Genomic DNA, 16,685 nt, shown 5'->3' on the forward strand with positions numbered 1-16,685 from the left:
GATCTTCTGTCTGTGTTTGGCTCCTCAAAGCAACCTAAGATTTGAAAAGAGAAGAGAGAGATTCTTTCATAGGCAGGCCCATTCTCTGTGTCCTTTCTCTAGACATGTCAGTGGAAGAAGCCTTGCCCCTGAAACCCCCTTACAGCAAACATGTAGGTCTGTGGGATGGTACAAGTTCAGTGCCCACCCCTTATCCTTTGAGGACAGTAGCCCTTAGCAACTGGGAAAACTCAGAGTTCAGGAGAGTAAGATCTGGTAGTCACACCAATGGAGAAATCCACCCCAGCACCCCACCCCAATGCATGCCTGAAGGGCAGAAAGAGGCTGAAGCTCTTCACTCCTGCACTGTATTTCTTGAAGGGCCAGATGGTAAATGTTTGAAGCTCCAGAGGCTGTATTGCCTATACAGAATATGTGGATGAATAGCTGTGGGAGCATTTCAGAATATACAGTATGACAAAAAAACAAAGGGGACATCTGTAATGCTTTCAACAATAAAGACAAATTTTAAAAACAAACTATATAGCATATACAGAAATAGGCAACCAACCAATAGGACATAGTTTTCTAGTACCTAATCTATAACTTTAAGCTTACTGTTTAATTCAATTGAATATAAACCTATACATAAATAAATATTATACATATAAACAGATATTATGTTGGGTGATATAGATATTTATCCTAGAGCAATCAACTAAATGAATGTATACACATATATGTATGTGTGTGTATATAGATAAATAGGAGAGGGAGAAAGAGAGAGAGAGAGAGAGAGAGAGAGAGAGAGAGAGAGAGAGAGAGAGAGAGAGAGAGAGATTGAGAGTTCTTGAAGGAGAAAGTGCATTCATTTACATTCTAGTACAGGCACCTCGTTATTGTGGAGTATCTACTGTGTGTATTACTGATAGAGGACAGTTGTAAGCTTAAGAAATGTTGAATGGGCTAAGACCTGGTGAGGTCAGTTTGTGCTAAAAATAATAACTATAATCAAATATATTGTATAAAGTCTTGGTCTATCTTTTCTTTTTTTAAATGTTTTTATTGATTTTACAGAGAGGAAGGGAGAGGTAGAAAGAGATAGGAACATCAATGATGAGAGAGAATCATTTATGGCTGCCTCCTGCACACCCCCTACTAGGGACTGAGCCTGCAACTGGCAACTGGGTCATGTGCCCTGACTGGGAATTGAAGTATGATCTCCTGGTTCATAGGTCAATGCTCAACCACTGAGCAACACCAGCCAGGCTCTCTTTTCTAATTAAAGATCATGTCACCTTAGGCAAATTATTTAGTCTTTATAAATTTTAGTTTTCCCATATGCAAATCATCCAGCTAAATTTCAAGATCATTATAAGGATATAGTGTGAAAGTATGTGCCTCAGACAATAGTAAACAACTTCTAAATGAAGCTAGTGGATAATGCTTTTGAAAAAGACACTCAGGGAAATCATTGTCCTGGGTGTGGTATTATTTTCTAGCATGTCCTGATAAAGGAAGTGTTTCTATAATTCCTCATAACAACCCTGTCTCCACTTCAACTTATTTTATATATGCCTGTTTTTCCTTTCCCCTTCCTTCTATTCTTATATATGGCAATTATAGCTGCTCTAGGCGGTCCAGTAATCAGGTATCTCTAATATGATTTTAAGGATTTATTTTGACAGTTAAAAAATAAACCTAGTTATGATTCTAACTCATTTCCCATTCCTGTCTAAAGCAGTGATATTTCTGGCTGGCTATAGTTAACAGTGCTGTATTGTGTATTTGAAGTTGCTAAGAAAGTATATTTTAAAAATTCTCACCACCAAAAAAAACCCAAAAAACAGAAAACTCTGTGAGGTTTGGTACATATATATTTTGAACTATGTATCCCCTGTACACTTTAGACTTACACAGTGTTATATGTCAATTATCCTATATAATAAAACCCTAATATGCAGATTAACCAAAGAGCTGAATGACCTGTGGAACGACAGGTCGCTATGATGTGCACTGACCACCAGGGGGCAGACTGTCAATGCAGGAGCTGCCCCCTGGTGGTCAGTGCACTCCCACAGGGGGAGTGCCACTCAGCCAGAAGCCAGGCTCACGGCTGGTGAGCTCAGTGGCGGTGTCAGGAGCCTCTCCCGCCTCCAATGAGCAGCGATCCAAGAGGTAAGGAGCAGGCAGACTGGTGATGAGGAGCAAGGGGTCCCAGATGCAAGAGGGAGCAGGCTGGGCTGAGGGACCTCCCCCAACCAGTGCACAGATTTTGTGCACCAGCCCTCTAGTCTATAATAATAAAAGTATAATATGCTAATTAGACCAGACATCCTTCCAGACAACCTCCTGGATGAAGCTGGGGCTATGAGGGAAGCCCAGGTCTCGGGTGCCTACTGGGGGCCAGAGGGAAGCCTTGGTCCCGGGTGCTACAGGAAAGCTGGTGCCGGCAGCCGAGGGAAGGAAGGCCTACTCTTGCACGAATTTCGTGCATCAGGCCTCTAGTCTATATAATGAAAGCCTAAGTGACTGTTACGGTAGAACAACTGGCATGACCAGTTGCTATGATGCACACTCACCACCAGGGGGCAGACGCTCAATGCAGGAGCTGCCCTGTGATAGTCAGTGCACTCCCATAGGGGCAGCGCTGCTCAGCCAGAAACCAGGCTCATGGCTAGCAAGTGCAGCTGCCACGGTGTCAGGAGCTTCTCCTGATGCCATGGCAGCAGGCGCAGTGGGCAGCGATGAGTGCGAGCAGCGCAGTGCCCAGCCCTGATTTGGGCTCCTCCCTGGCCACCTGCCGCTTGGCACACTGCTACATTCCTCGGGGGGATGTTCAACTGCCAGCAATGAGTGTGTGTGTGTGTGTGTGTGTGTGTGTGTGTGTGTATTAACAAACTAAAAAATAAACCATAAAATTGTTTTCCTGAATAAAATGAAAATTAAACAGCTTAAAAAAAGAGACCAAATCAAAGTTTAGTGATTTTGCAGGCTTCAGCCATTCAGGGTAGCTTTCTGAAGTGTGTACAACTGATATTCCTATTTGGTAAGATAAGATTGTTATTGCAGTAGGGCTAATGGTGTTTGTTCCTAACACAATTCTTTTGATTTAAATCCACATACATTTCAGTGATGGTTCAGCTTGGTTAGTCGTGCAAATTAAAGTGTTACTGAAGCTGGTCTCCCAAAAGAGAAGTGTTCCTCAGGAAGAAAAATGGTCAGTATCCAGGGCAGCTAGTGTATTCACCCAGAAAATATCAGCTGTCCTTTCAGAATGTGATGCTGATGGATTGATTTAATATTTCTTGGAAGCTTTCAATTTTTTAGGCATCAGAGAGAATTTTCAAAAGACCAGCAGCCACCTGTCCCACCAGCCTCATTTTAGAAATTCATATACAAAGATAAAAAGAGCAGATGGGTAGGAAAGCCTTTCTGCACATATGTGTGCAACACACACACACACACACACACATACACACACTCATAGAAATTAATTAACCAAATTAATGTTGCTTGCAAAGTTTCATATTTAAATTCAGGAAAGTCTGAATTTCTTTACAAGAATTTATATCTCCTCTGAATTCCTGATTAATTATTTGTATTGCCCTGTAGCTGATTTTAATGTATTCCTTATTAGTTTCACAGGGGCAAAAACCAACATGAATTTAAGCTTCAGAGGATATATTGAATTTTATTCTGTGTTTGAATCTTGAAAACATTTAGAGTGTCAGCAAAATAATTAAAATTAATTAGTTACTATTTCAACTGTTTAAAAATGTTTTAACTAGTTTACAATGAAAGCTCATGTACAGTACAACTATAAATAATTAACAAAAGCATAAGTTTATTCCTGAGCTTCCCAGAAGCCTATTTGTACAGTACTGTTATTTAGTTGAAGGGATAAATAGATGTTCCTGGTCAGAGTACATGCTCGGGTTGTGGGCTTGATCCCCAGTGTGCAGGAGGCAACAGATAAATGATTCTCTCTCATCATTGATGTTTCTATCTCTCTCTCCCTCTCCCTTCCTCGTTGAAATCAATGAAAATGTATTTAAAAAATAGATGAAGTTAGTAAGATAGATGAGTTGAGTTACTGCATAATTATTAAAGGTCAAGAAATAATATTAAAAAATGGAGGGAGATATAAATAATGTTTCCTAAGTATATATAGTGGAAGTACAACTGAAGAATTACACACATGAAGGGAAGACAGTCTTACACAAGCAGTACTGAAGACTCAGGCTGATAGTCAAAATCCCATGACCATTAATGTAGCAGCTGCAAATTTATAGAATCAGTAGTTTACCTGCTGAAGTGATAATTCCAGACATGGGGAGCTGAAGTATCCAGTTGTTTATTTCCAAGGTTAGGAGCTGCAGCTGAGCATGGTGGGAATAGAGGGGCAAGTCATGTCACTTGGTTCTATTGGCAAACTCAGAAAGCTGTTTCTACCAACTACCGGACCATCTACCTCTGAGGCTGCCAAATAGCAGGGATATTAAAGGACCTGTTAGTTGAATGAAGAATAAATGTCCCAGAAAAATGTTGCCTTGGGCAGGAAAAAACCGTTTTATTTTGTTAATTATAACTTTGAAGAGGTAGAATTATTTTTTTTTAAATACCAAATGCACATTACAATCTCCTGGGAGGTTTTTTGTTTGTTTGTTTTTTGTGTGTTTGTTTGTTTTTTTTGTGTGTGTGTTTTTTTTTTGGTGTGTGTGTGTGTGTGTGTAATGCTGATGTCTGAGCTCACCCAAGAACAATAAAAATCAGTGTTCTTGAATGAGGCATGCATCTCAATTTTAAAGATCCCAGTTGATTTTTGAGCAAAGTCAAAACTGGGATTTACCACTATAAGCCACTGTAAATATAAAAGAGACTTTACACAAAGTGTAATCAAATATATACTAAATGAGAAGATATATTTTACTAATGGGTCTTTCTCACCTGATGTAAAATTTGCAGGAGAGTTTGCATAGGAATCATCATACTCTTGTCTCCTAGCATATCTTCCCCCGCAATATAGGACTTTCATCGTTGATATTAGGTGGTACACAGACACAGCATTAATTTAAAGTTAATGTAGTATGAAAAGTCATGCTATCCTTAATGCTTTTCAATCCTCTGATTGATGTAGGAAAAATGATTAAATATATTACTAGGGTATATTTAACAACCCTATGACACTCCATTACTGAGGAAGATGGGAGACTAGAAGGATGGGGGATAGGGAACTCAAACTACAATTTGGTGGGTAATAGTATTTAATTATAATTATACAGTATTGGTTTAGTGTTATTGTATGTATTTTGAGAATTGCATTCTATTTGTTCCGATACTGGATTTTCCTTTATGCTAATGAGTCAGTTTAAAGAACAGTTCAAAATAAATAACAGTAGAACTTGTATTCAAATAAGGACAAAAAATGTGAAAACATTAATCTCAGTCCATATTTGTACAAATGAGAGAGAGAGAGAGAGAGAGAGAGAGAGAGAGAGAGAGAGAGAGAGAGAGAAACTGAGGCAATGGTGTATATTCTGATTTCTTATTAGGTATGCAATCCCTGGAAAAGCAGCAGTGAGGGTAAAGGAGAATATACCAAAAGGAGGGAGAGAATGTGTGAAGAAGCATGCTACAGAGATGGCCACTTCTTGGTATCAAGTGCAATGGAGTGCTTCATCTCCTGAGGTCTTCTTCAGAGAAGCCACACCAATTGCACGTTAGGACAGCTTGAGGCGAATAGTGGGGAGGAAAAGGGACAAATGTTTCTGCTGGCTTTTTTCTCTTGGTCAGAAATATGATTCATGAGTCATTAATTTTTCATTATGTTGGGGAGTTTTCAGAGGCTCCAGGCACGGGCCTGATGCTAGGGTACTGTACCCACATGAATGTTCATCACATTAACTGTGGCAAAAAAAAAAAAAAAAAAATGGTCGCACGTTCTAGAGCCAGATGTGGCTAAGTGTACCTGAGGTGTTATGTAAGGGATGTCTAATACAACAGTATTCAAATGGTTAAAGATGGGAAAATATTGCCTTACCAAGGACTGCTCATTCAGGACCAGGAACAGCGACATTTTTTAATAAGAATACTTTGTGTGTTTGAGTTGCTTCATACAAGGTTTTCAGTAATAGCTGTCATTTAGTGGGTGATTAACAGTTTTAATCTGCATTTGAAATAATTATCACTGAAACAGCTATTATTATTTCAGTTTGCCAGTGAAGTAGTTGAGGTGCTGAAAAATGAGCTAACCTGAGGTCAAAAATCCAAACATGTTCATAAAACACAAAGGCCCAAGTTCTTTCACCTGCAGTATGCCTTCTTATCCGTACATGATCATTCCAAAAATGAATGTCCACGTATATTTGATGCCTCTTCCCCAAAGTTTGTCATTAGGGAAGCACTGACATTTTGCAGTGTGGTTTAAATGGCTTCATTTTATTTGGGCTGGGGCTGTACTGCCTAACAAACTTCAAAGTGCATTCAGACAAATTGGGGATCATGGTAAAATGCATATTCTGATTTAGGTCTGATTTGGAGCCACAGATTATTTCTAAAAAGCTCCCATACTTTCAGTAGCAAGGGTGTAAATATTATCACTACAAAATGTCTGACTGAATTATAGATACCTGTAACATATAATACAAGTAGTAAGGCAGTCCTCAAACATTCAGTGGGAGGGTTCCTGAAAATGTATTAAAATTCTTAAATCCTAGAATTTATGGAGGGGGACAGAGTGATAGGGGGGTAGATAGGGGATGACCCTGGAGAAATGGAGAATAGGGTTTGACAGCAAATACCCATATGTTATCAAACAGGCACAGCTTTATGAAACAGATTTAGTGAATGCAGTAATTATTACCTAGCTCAATAAATATTTATTGGATGAAAAGAAAAAAAAAGGATTAATTATTAATGATCACTATGGAATAATGCCCTGGTAAAATACTTCCCCCATTAAACTAATGAAAATTCTTGAAGTTTGAAGACTAAAATATTGAAAAGTGATTTACTCAAGAAAAACCCTATGTACTCTTAGAAGTGCCACTCTGACAGTATTAAAATAGTCAATATTAAAATTGTCAATATACTGGTATATAAAAACCCAGCAACCAGAATGGCAGAATGACCAGAATGACCAGAATGGCTATGACGCATACTGTGGCAGCCAACCAGCCTGATCCAGGCCCCAATCAGCCCCTGATCGGCCCCCAACACCCCAATTGGGGGCGGGGCCAGCTGGCCAACCACCCACGGCCCCTCCCCCTTGCCAACCTGGCCTAATGGGCCCCCATTGGGGCAGGCCGGCCAGACCCCACCCATGCATGAATTTGTGCACTGGGCCTCTAGTTAAATATAACATACATGTAGCTCTCTCAATAATAAACTTGAAGTTTATTATTATTTTGCTTATGGGGAAACAGAAGGAAGAAGAAAATGCTTAAGTAAGCAAACAAATCATCATTATAAAGGAGCAATATTTAAGACTTGTTTACTTTTTAATTTATGTGAAAAAATGCGAAATAAAGTGTTAGAACTTTTAATAATATTACCTTGGTTTAAGTGTCAAAGTCATTTAGAAAATTATGCCAAAGCAGCTTTCAATTCTGACCAGATCCTCCCACTCTGGTTTCTTATATCAAAGTTAAATAAAGGAAGTAGATAAAAGCAATGATGCAGGTTCTTGTCTGTAACTCCGCTCCCGGAGGCCTCCCCCTGCTGATACACTGTTGTAATAAATTATGCGACCAGGGTGGTTTGTGTGATTTATTATTGCAGTAGATCATGAGCATGGTGACTGACATAAACACGTGCCCATAGACAGCTGGGCTGCACGATGTTTTATTTCTCTTTCTCACTTCCAAGTGCTTAGTTCAGGAAGTATGAAAAAAAAACCCACACAAATTGACAAATACAGGAGGATGTTTCTGAAGCAGCGCTCCGCATAGACTCGTGAAGTAATAATTTTTAAATTGAGAAGTCCCAGTGCTCCTCTTGCTTCCAGTCCTCCCAAAGGACTGTTTAAAAAGATTTTAACAAAATACATTAACTCATATAAATTAGGTTTTGTGAGTTCAGGATATAGTTTTGTTTTGTTTTACTTGCATAAATACATAATAGACTTCATATGCATTTCCTCATTCTTTCTCTGAGCTATTATAGCTATCATAAAAATTGAATTCTAGACATTTAAAATCAAAGTAATTACCTAACTGGTTGTTACATCCCTGCTTTAAAAAGGAAAGCATTAATTCTGTCATGAGTTCAATCCTTTTTTTAAGGATTTATGCTGAGGTGTAAATTATCTCTTTTGGAAGCAAAATAATCAGTTGAGTAAATAGTATAATTGAAATTCAACTATTATAATAAATGTCTGTCTAAAACTGAGCTGGCCTACCCCACTGTCAGTCTCCCAATCTATAGCTCACTTCTTGGGTCTATATTATATTATGGATCCAGGCTATTATAGTGCAAAATGCCACAAACATTTGAAACTAAACAATAAGCAGGGATGATGCAGTAGCCATATTAGTTACTGCTTTTTTGGGGCATTTCTGGGGCAGGAAGTGGGAAGGGTTTATTTAGTGGGGAATGTATAATCTTAAAAGCTGACCTTAGTATATAAATGGTGAAAAAATTGTTCTGAACATTTGACCTCAAGAGTGTCTGGATTCTGACAGTGAGGTATCTTCGGATGGCATGGTTATGTTTTATGAAACTACACTCATGCAAGTCTGAGTAGCCACCATCTGGAAATGGAACAGTTTCTCCTGATAACAATGTTGGGTTGGCTTGCATGCGTCCTTATTTTATTTCTCTGTCTCATATCTTCACAAAGAAAGTCACAGTTTTTCCAAAGGTAGTAGGAAAGAGAGTCGATGCATTTTCTGGAAAACTTACAGTGCAATTGTTGTAGGGAGCAAAGTGTAGAGTTAGGAATTGTACCCTAAACAAATGAGCTAGAGCCATCAGCACAAATACTCAAGTGACCACAGACATGGGTTCAGAGGCTTTTCAAATCCTGAATTATAAGATGATGAAGCATTTTTCTGGGTCATCTGCAGCATCAAAAGCATGGAGACTGGGAAGTTTATACACTGTTAGTTTAGCAGAGAGACTGTATTTTGAAAGATCAAGAGTACCAAAATCAAGTTTTATTCATTCGTATGATGCCTTGTCTCATGTCCCCTTCCTGCTATGCTGAACTTACTCTTCCATTATTTTTAGTATTTTCTTGGGCTTATTTTTTTCCTTTACTGTTTCCTTTCCTTTCTGCTTGACATTCACACAGAATATTGAGAGTAACCAATCTTATATAATAAAAGGGTAATATGCAAATTGACCCTAATGGCAAATGACCAGTCGCTATGACACACACTGACCACCAGGGGGCAGATGCTCAATCCAGGAGCTGCCTCCTGGTGGTCAGTGAGTTTCCACAGGTGGAGCACCACTCAACCAGAAGCCGGCTCATGGCTGGCCAGCACAGCAGCAGTGGCAGGAGCCTCTCCCGCCTCCTTGGCAGTGCTAAGGATGTCCGACCAACGGCTTAGGCCTGCTCCCCGAGTTGGAAATCCCCCAAGGGCTCCCAGGCTACCAGAGAGATGTCTGACTGCCAGCTTAGGCCTGATCCCACAGGGAGCGGGCCTAAGTTGGCAGGTGGACATCCCCCAAGAGGTCCTGGAATGTGAGAGGGCTCAGGCTGGGCTGAGGGCCCCCCTACCCTTTGAGTGCATGAATTTTCATGCACCAGGCCTCTAGTTATGAAATATTTGGAATTAAATATAAGGCATACTTGAACGGGAGAAGTTATGGCATGATTAACATAAATGTAGTTAATCTATTGAAAAACATACCTTATCTGAATCAAAAATACAAAATCATACACATGAACACACACACAAACATGCATGCATTACTACTTAATCATGCCCATATGCACTCCTCATGTCTGAGAGATTAGGAAGACATTATACAGCTTTATATCTGCTTCTAAGGAGTTAGCATTTAGTTTGGATAATATAGCTGTTAGAGTTAGAATGGCTCTTAGAGATTATCAGACAAGTTCTGTCACTTAAGAGATTCATAATTTGCTTATAATTGCAGAGCTAGGCCCTCCTGTATTCCCCAAAATTTATATACTTAGTTTTGAACCTTTTTTCCTTGTCAGGATCAGTAATGTTCTATATTATAAAAATATCCCAGGGCCAAATATATGACTTGTCCATCCATAGTTAAGCATCAGGGCTAAGGTAAAAAGCTGAAGGTTAAATTACAAAGCGTAACACTGTGATAATTTGCCACAGTTATTTAGAGAACGTTATATTTTATTTATGTGCAAGCTACTACCTAATCATTTATAAATGTTGAATTTTTTCTTTATTATATATCTAACGCCTCAAAATAGATTCATTAAGAAATATTGCTTATTTAATTGTTTTTTCAAGGATTTAAGACTGGTGTTAACATTTGGGTGATATTAAAGTCATTGGTTACTTATCCAAACTCAGTTAAAAGAAGAAATTTTTATTTTCTAAATGAATGCCAGAAAGTGATTTATATGCTGAATAGTTCAGAGCATGTCCTTGAACAATTGTAACTGCTTAATTTTTGTCATCTTTCTGCCAGCTTCCAAATAGTAATGCTTAATGATTCAACTTAAATTAACTAAAATGAATCCTTGTGGAAAAGCATAATACCTGCCTGGTACAAGAGAGCTGATTATATTGCCTTCATTTACACAAAAGTTATTCAGAATTCACTGACACCCTCTCATTGCTAAGTTTCATTGCCTCTTTCCTAAGCAATTGGAAAAGGTGTCACTTTGTGCAGGTGTGCATGCCATTTATGCCATATTGAGGATAGTGGTCAAAATGCTGCTGCTAGCTCATGGAAACAGCCAAATAAGGCTTAAACAATGAAGAAAAGTGCAGACTTTGAGGGCATATAATAGTGTTACTTCACTGTGTCTCCAAATATTTATCTTTCAGATGAATTTTATGAAATAGCTTAAAATGCAGGGCAAATGACAGTAATGAAGAAAAAATAATTGTGGCAAGCTAAAATAGAGTAAATCATGGCATTTTATAAGATATTTGAATGTTACTCTAGTCCTCCTTTATCTGCAGTTTCGGTTACCTGCAGTAAACCACAGCCTGAAATGGAAAATTCCAGTAATAAACAATTCATATGTTTCAAATTGTGTGCCATAATGAGTAGCATTATTAAATCTCATGCCATCTTGCTTTGTCTCTTTGTCCAGTCTATCCATTCTATGTAAGCTCTGACTAGCCTTCTGATCAGATTGACTACCGGAGAATCACAATGCTTGTGTTCAAGTCCCCTTATTTTATTGTTATAATTTACTACTTTATTATTAGTTATTGTTGTTAATCTCTTACCATGCCCATTTTATAAACTGAACTTTGTAATATGTATGTATGTATTGAAATAAAACATAGACTATATAAGGTTTGGTACAATGTTAGGTTCCAATGGGTGTACAATGGGAGTCTTGGAACATATCTGCCTGCATATAAGGAGGGACTAATGTATATGCATTTAAAATCCTTAATTAAATCAATGACAGAACAGGAGATGAAAAGTGTCAGAATTTGAAATATAGATAAATGCATATTAACACAGAGAGAGTAAAGCATTGCATTTTAGAATAACTACAAAAATGGTAATCATTCCCTTCATCACCACATTTTTCTTCTTTTCTATTATAAAAGATCTCATTTATGGGCCATAAGAGGCATTAGTAGTAAATCTATTTAAAATGTTCAACTTAATTATTTTTTTTCTCTAATCTGCCCTTGGGCTAAATACTTTCAATTGTGAGAATTTGTTAGACCCAAATCCTGAGTTGAAATGCCTGCTTGAAAAATCACAGCAGTAAGAACTTTTCAACTGGGCTATCATTTTAATATCCCAGTTGTTTAATAAGATGACCTTTCAATAACACATTGACTTGGAAGTAGTTGATTTACTGGTTTCATTTGGATTCCTGTTGTCTTTTGATTTCTTAAAGATGACTTTGCCATGATTGAGAGACCTGCCTCTCATTCTCTACCCTTTCTTCCTGGGAGTGATCATCATCAAATTTAAAAATACCCGACTTGGAAAAGAATAAGAACTCAGTATGTTTTATAATTTTTATTAGGTATTTAAACAAATATGACTCAAGCATATTTTTTTTTTCAATTTACAAATTTTAGGTGATTTGTGCTTACTGGTATTGTTGTTCTTCTTATGCAAAACCTTTAATCCTCTATTTTCATGCAAAATACTCCATAACTTGTTGGGTCAAAAACACTGAGAAATAATTCTCACCCTGAGTGGCATGGTTCAGTTGGTTGGGCATCATGGCATTCACCAGAGGTTCCTGGTTCAATTCCTGGTCAAGGGTTCATGCCTGGGTTAAAGGCTTGATCTCTGGTAGGGGGCATGCAGGAAGTAGTTGATCAATATTACACTCTTGCATCGATAGTTTTCTCTCTCTCCCCCCATTTTCTCTATAAAAATCAATTAACTATTCTTTTAAAAAATATTCTCTGAGTGCAGACACCAAAACCGATCATTATTTCTTTTATTTCTTAAAAAATATGTATTTTATTGATTTCAGAGACAGGAAGGGAGAAAGAGAGATAAAGCATCAATGAGGAGAAAGAATCATTGATGGGCTGCCTCCTGCACACCCCATACTGGGGATTGAGCCTGCAGCCTTGGCTTGTGCCCTGACCAGTAATGGAACTGGGATCTCCTGGTTCACAGGTAATCAAAACAGCATTGTATGGACAGAACAACAGGCAAAGACCAATGGGACAAAACTGAGAGCCCAGAAATAAACTCACATGCATATGGGCAAACAATGTTTTTTTTTTTGTTTTTTTTAAATATATATTTTATTGATTTTTTACAGAGAGAAAGGGAGAGAGATAGAAAGTTAGAAACATCGATGAGAGAGAAACATCGATCAACTGCCTCCTGCACACCCCCCACTGGGGATGTGCCCACAACCCAGGTACATGCCCTTGACCGGAATCGAACCTGGGACCTTTCAGTCCGCAGGCCGACGCTCTATCCACTGAGCCAAACCGGTTTCGGCAAACAATTTTTGACAAAGGAGCCAAAAACATTTAGTGGAGAAAAGGAAGCCTCCTCAATAAATGGTGCTGGCAAAATTGGAATATTCTTAAATATTTCTTAGTTTTAAGTTGCAAAAGAATAAAACCAGATTGCTGTTTATCCCGAATACAAAAATTAACTCAAAATGGATCAAAGCCCTAAATATACATTCTGAAACAATAAATCACATAGAAGAAAAATAGGTACTAAACTTATGGATCTTGGTCTTAGAAAATATTTTATAAATTTGACCCCAAAGGCAAGGTAAGAAAAGATAAAAACAAGTGAATGGGACTATATCAAATTAAAAAGCTCTGCACAGCCAAAGAAACTGCCAACAAAACAGAAAGGCAACCAACCAAATGGGAGATGACATTTGCAAACAACAGCTCTGACAAGAGGTTAATATCCTAAATATATAAATAACCTATACAACTCAATACTAAACCAACAATCCAATTGAAAAATGGAAAGAAGACCTGAACAGACACTTGTTCCAAGAAGACATACAAATGGCCAACAGATATATGAAAAGATGCTCAATTTCGCTAGCAAATAAAAATTAAATCCAAATTTAATGTTATAACTTTAATAACTATAATCATAGTAGAGGCCCAGTGCATGAAATTCCTGTCAGATTGGGCCTAAACTGGCAGTCGGACATCCCTCTCACAATCCGGGACTGCTGGTTCCCAACCACTCGCCTGACTACCGGCCTGATTGCCCCTAACCACTTATGCCTGCCAGCCTGATCATCCCCTAACCACTCCCCTGCTGGCCTTATTGATGCCTAACTGCTCCCCTGCAGGCCTGGTCCCCCCCACTGCCCTCCCTCTCTGGCAGGCCTGGTCCCCCCCAATTGCCCTCCTTCCCCTGCAGGCCTGGTCGCACCCAACTGCCCTCCCCTGCTGGCCTGATTGCCCACAACTGCTCGTCCTTGCCACCCATCTTGTGGCAGCCATCTTGTGATGACATAGGGGTGGCCATCTTGTGACCACATGGGGGCAGCCATTTTGTGTGAGGTTGTGACAGTCAATTTGCATATCACCTCTTTATTATATAGCATATGAACATAAGACACAACATTAGAACCTTGCTCAAATTCCATTCAGGAGTGGCAATAACACTTCAGATATAGGACAATTTATTTTTCTTCTCATCAGTCTTCTGTGTGACCCAAGGACATACTCTACCATTCCTCCTTCCATGAGAAAGGAGAAAAGCTAAATCATTTACTCTTACTCTCTCATATTACAGATTTGGAGACTGAGTCTCAAAAAACCAAAAATCTTATCCAAGGAAAAACAATAATTCTTGTCCAAGGAAAAACAAATAATAGGGTTCTTTCATCTCAGGCATATCCCCCACACCCTTTCTCAACCCTCCTTTATGTGTTCTTTCCCTCAGGGGGCTTACCAGTGTGTTCCGCTGACTCTGACTCTTGCTTGAGTTTGGTCAATTAAGAGATCAGAAGGAGAGAGTGTAGAATCAAAGTAATTCTTCATTTTATCTTCCTCTCTGAAGAATTTGTCTCTCTAAATAAGGCTGTTAACTCCTCTCACATATTAGACAATCTTTTAGATGATTGTTGTGCATGTTGTTCTTTTCAAATATTGTTGGATACTAATGACATTAAGACTTTTTTTTTATTTGTTCTGCAAGCTCACTCAGGCAAGTTAAATATAGCTTTCTATTCTTAAATTAAATATTTCTTAGTGTTAAGTTGCTGATAAACCACCACACAAGCATTTTCTCCAAGGCCAAAGCAACTGCACTTGTGTTTTTTCAATCTGTAACGTTTTGTCATGCCCATCCATGGCAGGTGCCAAGTTGTCATTTCCTATAACGACCATTTATGATCTTGTCAGTGAGGCAGTCATCTGGGGTGTTTGGGAAGCCTCCTGTTTGCTTGAATTTTAAATTGTTTGATTTTACATTGAGCATCTGGGTATTGGAAATATGTTGTTTGATTTATAAAGCTGACTATTTTTGTATTCCCTGACTAGTTCCAGTACTTCCACCGATAAGCCATCAGTGAAGTTCAAAGATGAAAAAGTCATATGATTCAAGACTAAATTCTCAACACATAATTTCAAGTCTATGCGGCATCATCAATTTAATTGTCTGTCTATGAGGACACATGTGAGATTAAGTGACTGTGTCAAGAAATGAATTTTCTAAATGAATATGAATTATTATTTTGAAACATGATGCTATTTATAGGTTCAAGGTGAAAGTTCCTCAAAATTATGCCCTAATGGTGCATTATCATATAACACAATAGAGTGTAATTTATGATGACAAAGCTTTCTGCTCTCCAAATAAAAATGCTGATTAGGCTTGCAAGGTGCAGTATTTGCGAACTTATGCTAAAAATGTTTAACATAGAGATGAAAAAGTATAATTTAATGGATTTCACTTTTCTGTTTCACATTGAACTCTAACCAGTGGAATGAAATTTCTTGGGGGTCAGTATGATTCTTAGTTGAACCTATTATACCCTATAAAAGCCTATGCAGCTCTAGCTGGTACGGCTCAGTGGATAGAACATTGGCCTGTGGACTGAAGGATCCTGGGTTGGATCCCGGTCAAGGGCATGTACCTCTCTTTCAGGATCCTCCACGGCCATAGCCCTGGTCAGGGCACGTACTTGAGGCAACCACTGATGTGTTTATTTCACATCAATATTTCTCTCTATCTTTCCCTCTCTCTTCTACTCTCTCTAAAAATCAATGGAAATATATCCTCAGGTGAGGATTTAAAAAAAAAAAGCCTTGCATAATTGTAGACTGAGTTTAATGTTTTTCTGCATCAGCAGAAGTAGAGAAGTAAACTCTGCCTACAGAAACTTCTTAACTCAGAAGCACACTTGAACTCTGAATGCTGCTTGGGCCCTCCTTAGGCCTGGTTTGGAGAGCTAACTTAGGGCAGCCACCAGCTCTCCATCATCTGTGTGAATTCAGAAAACTACCAGGGAAAAAAGGGGCATTGAAATGACACCTTTTGAGAGTAAGCAGCAAATGCATACCTGATAATTTAATATAACCTATTTGATTATCTGGTGGCACTGAAAATAGGGGGCAAAATCAGTGGCAGTAAAAATAGTATTTATTCTGTCCACTTCCACTCTTCTACTTGCTGCTACTTAACTTCCTTTTACTATTTTTCTCCTCTTGTTCCTAAAACATTACAATCAGAAGTAGTAACTAGTAGGAGAGGTAGGCTGTGGTGGTTTTGGCCCATCTTGGCTGGCACCAGAAATCCTATCAATTTACTTCTAATTAATTTTTTAAAATATTTTATTGATTTTTTACAGAGAGGAAGGGAAAGGATAGAGAGGTAGAAGCATTGATGAGAGAGAAATATCGTTCAGCTGCCTCCTGCACACCCCCTACTGGGGATATGCCTGTAACCAAGGTACATGCCTTTGACCGGAATCAAACCTGGGACCCTTCAGTTCGCAGGCCGACACTCTGTCCACTGAGCCAAACCTGTCAGGGCCTATCAACTTACTTTTAAGTGAATACAAAAGCATACACCATGATACCAATTTAAAAATAATAATATTAAAA

General features: G+C 38.5%; 1 protein-coding gene across 2 annotated transcripts in view; it reads left to right on the forward strand.

Moving 5' to 3' along the window:
- Window positions 1–16,685, forward strand: part of LRP1B (LDL receptor related protein 1B) — a 1,698,272-nt gene that overhangs the window by 1,382,126 nt on the left and 299,461 nt on the right. The window lies entirely within an intron of this gene.

The sequence above is a fragment of the Myotis nattereri genome, assembly GCF_964212035.1.
Source record: "Myotis nattereri genome assembly, chromosome: 7".
In the NCBI taxonomy this organism is placed as follows: domain Eukaryota; kingdom Metazoa; phylum Chordata; class Mammalia; order Chiroptera; family Vespertilionidae; genus Myotis; species Myotis nattereri.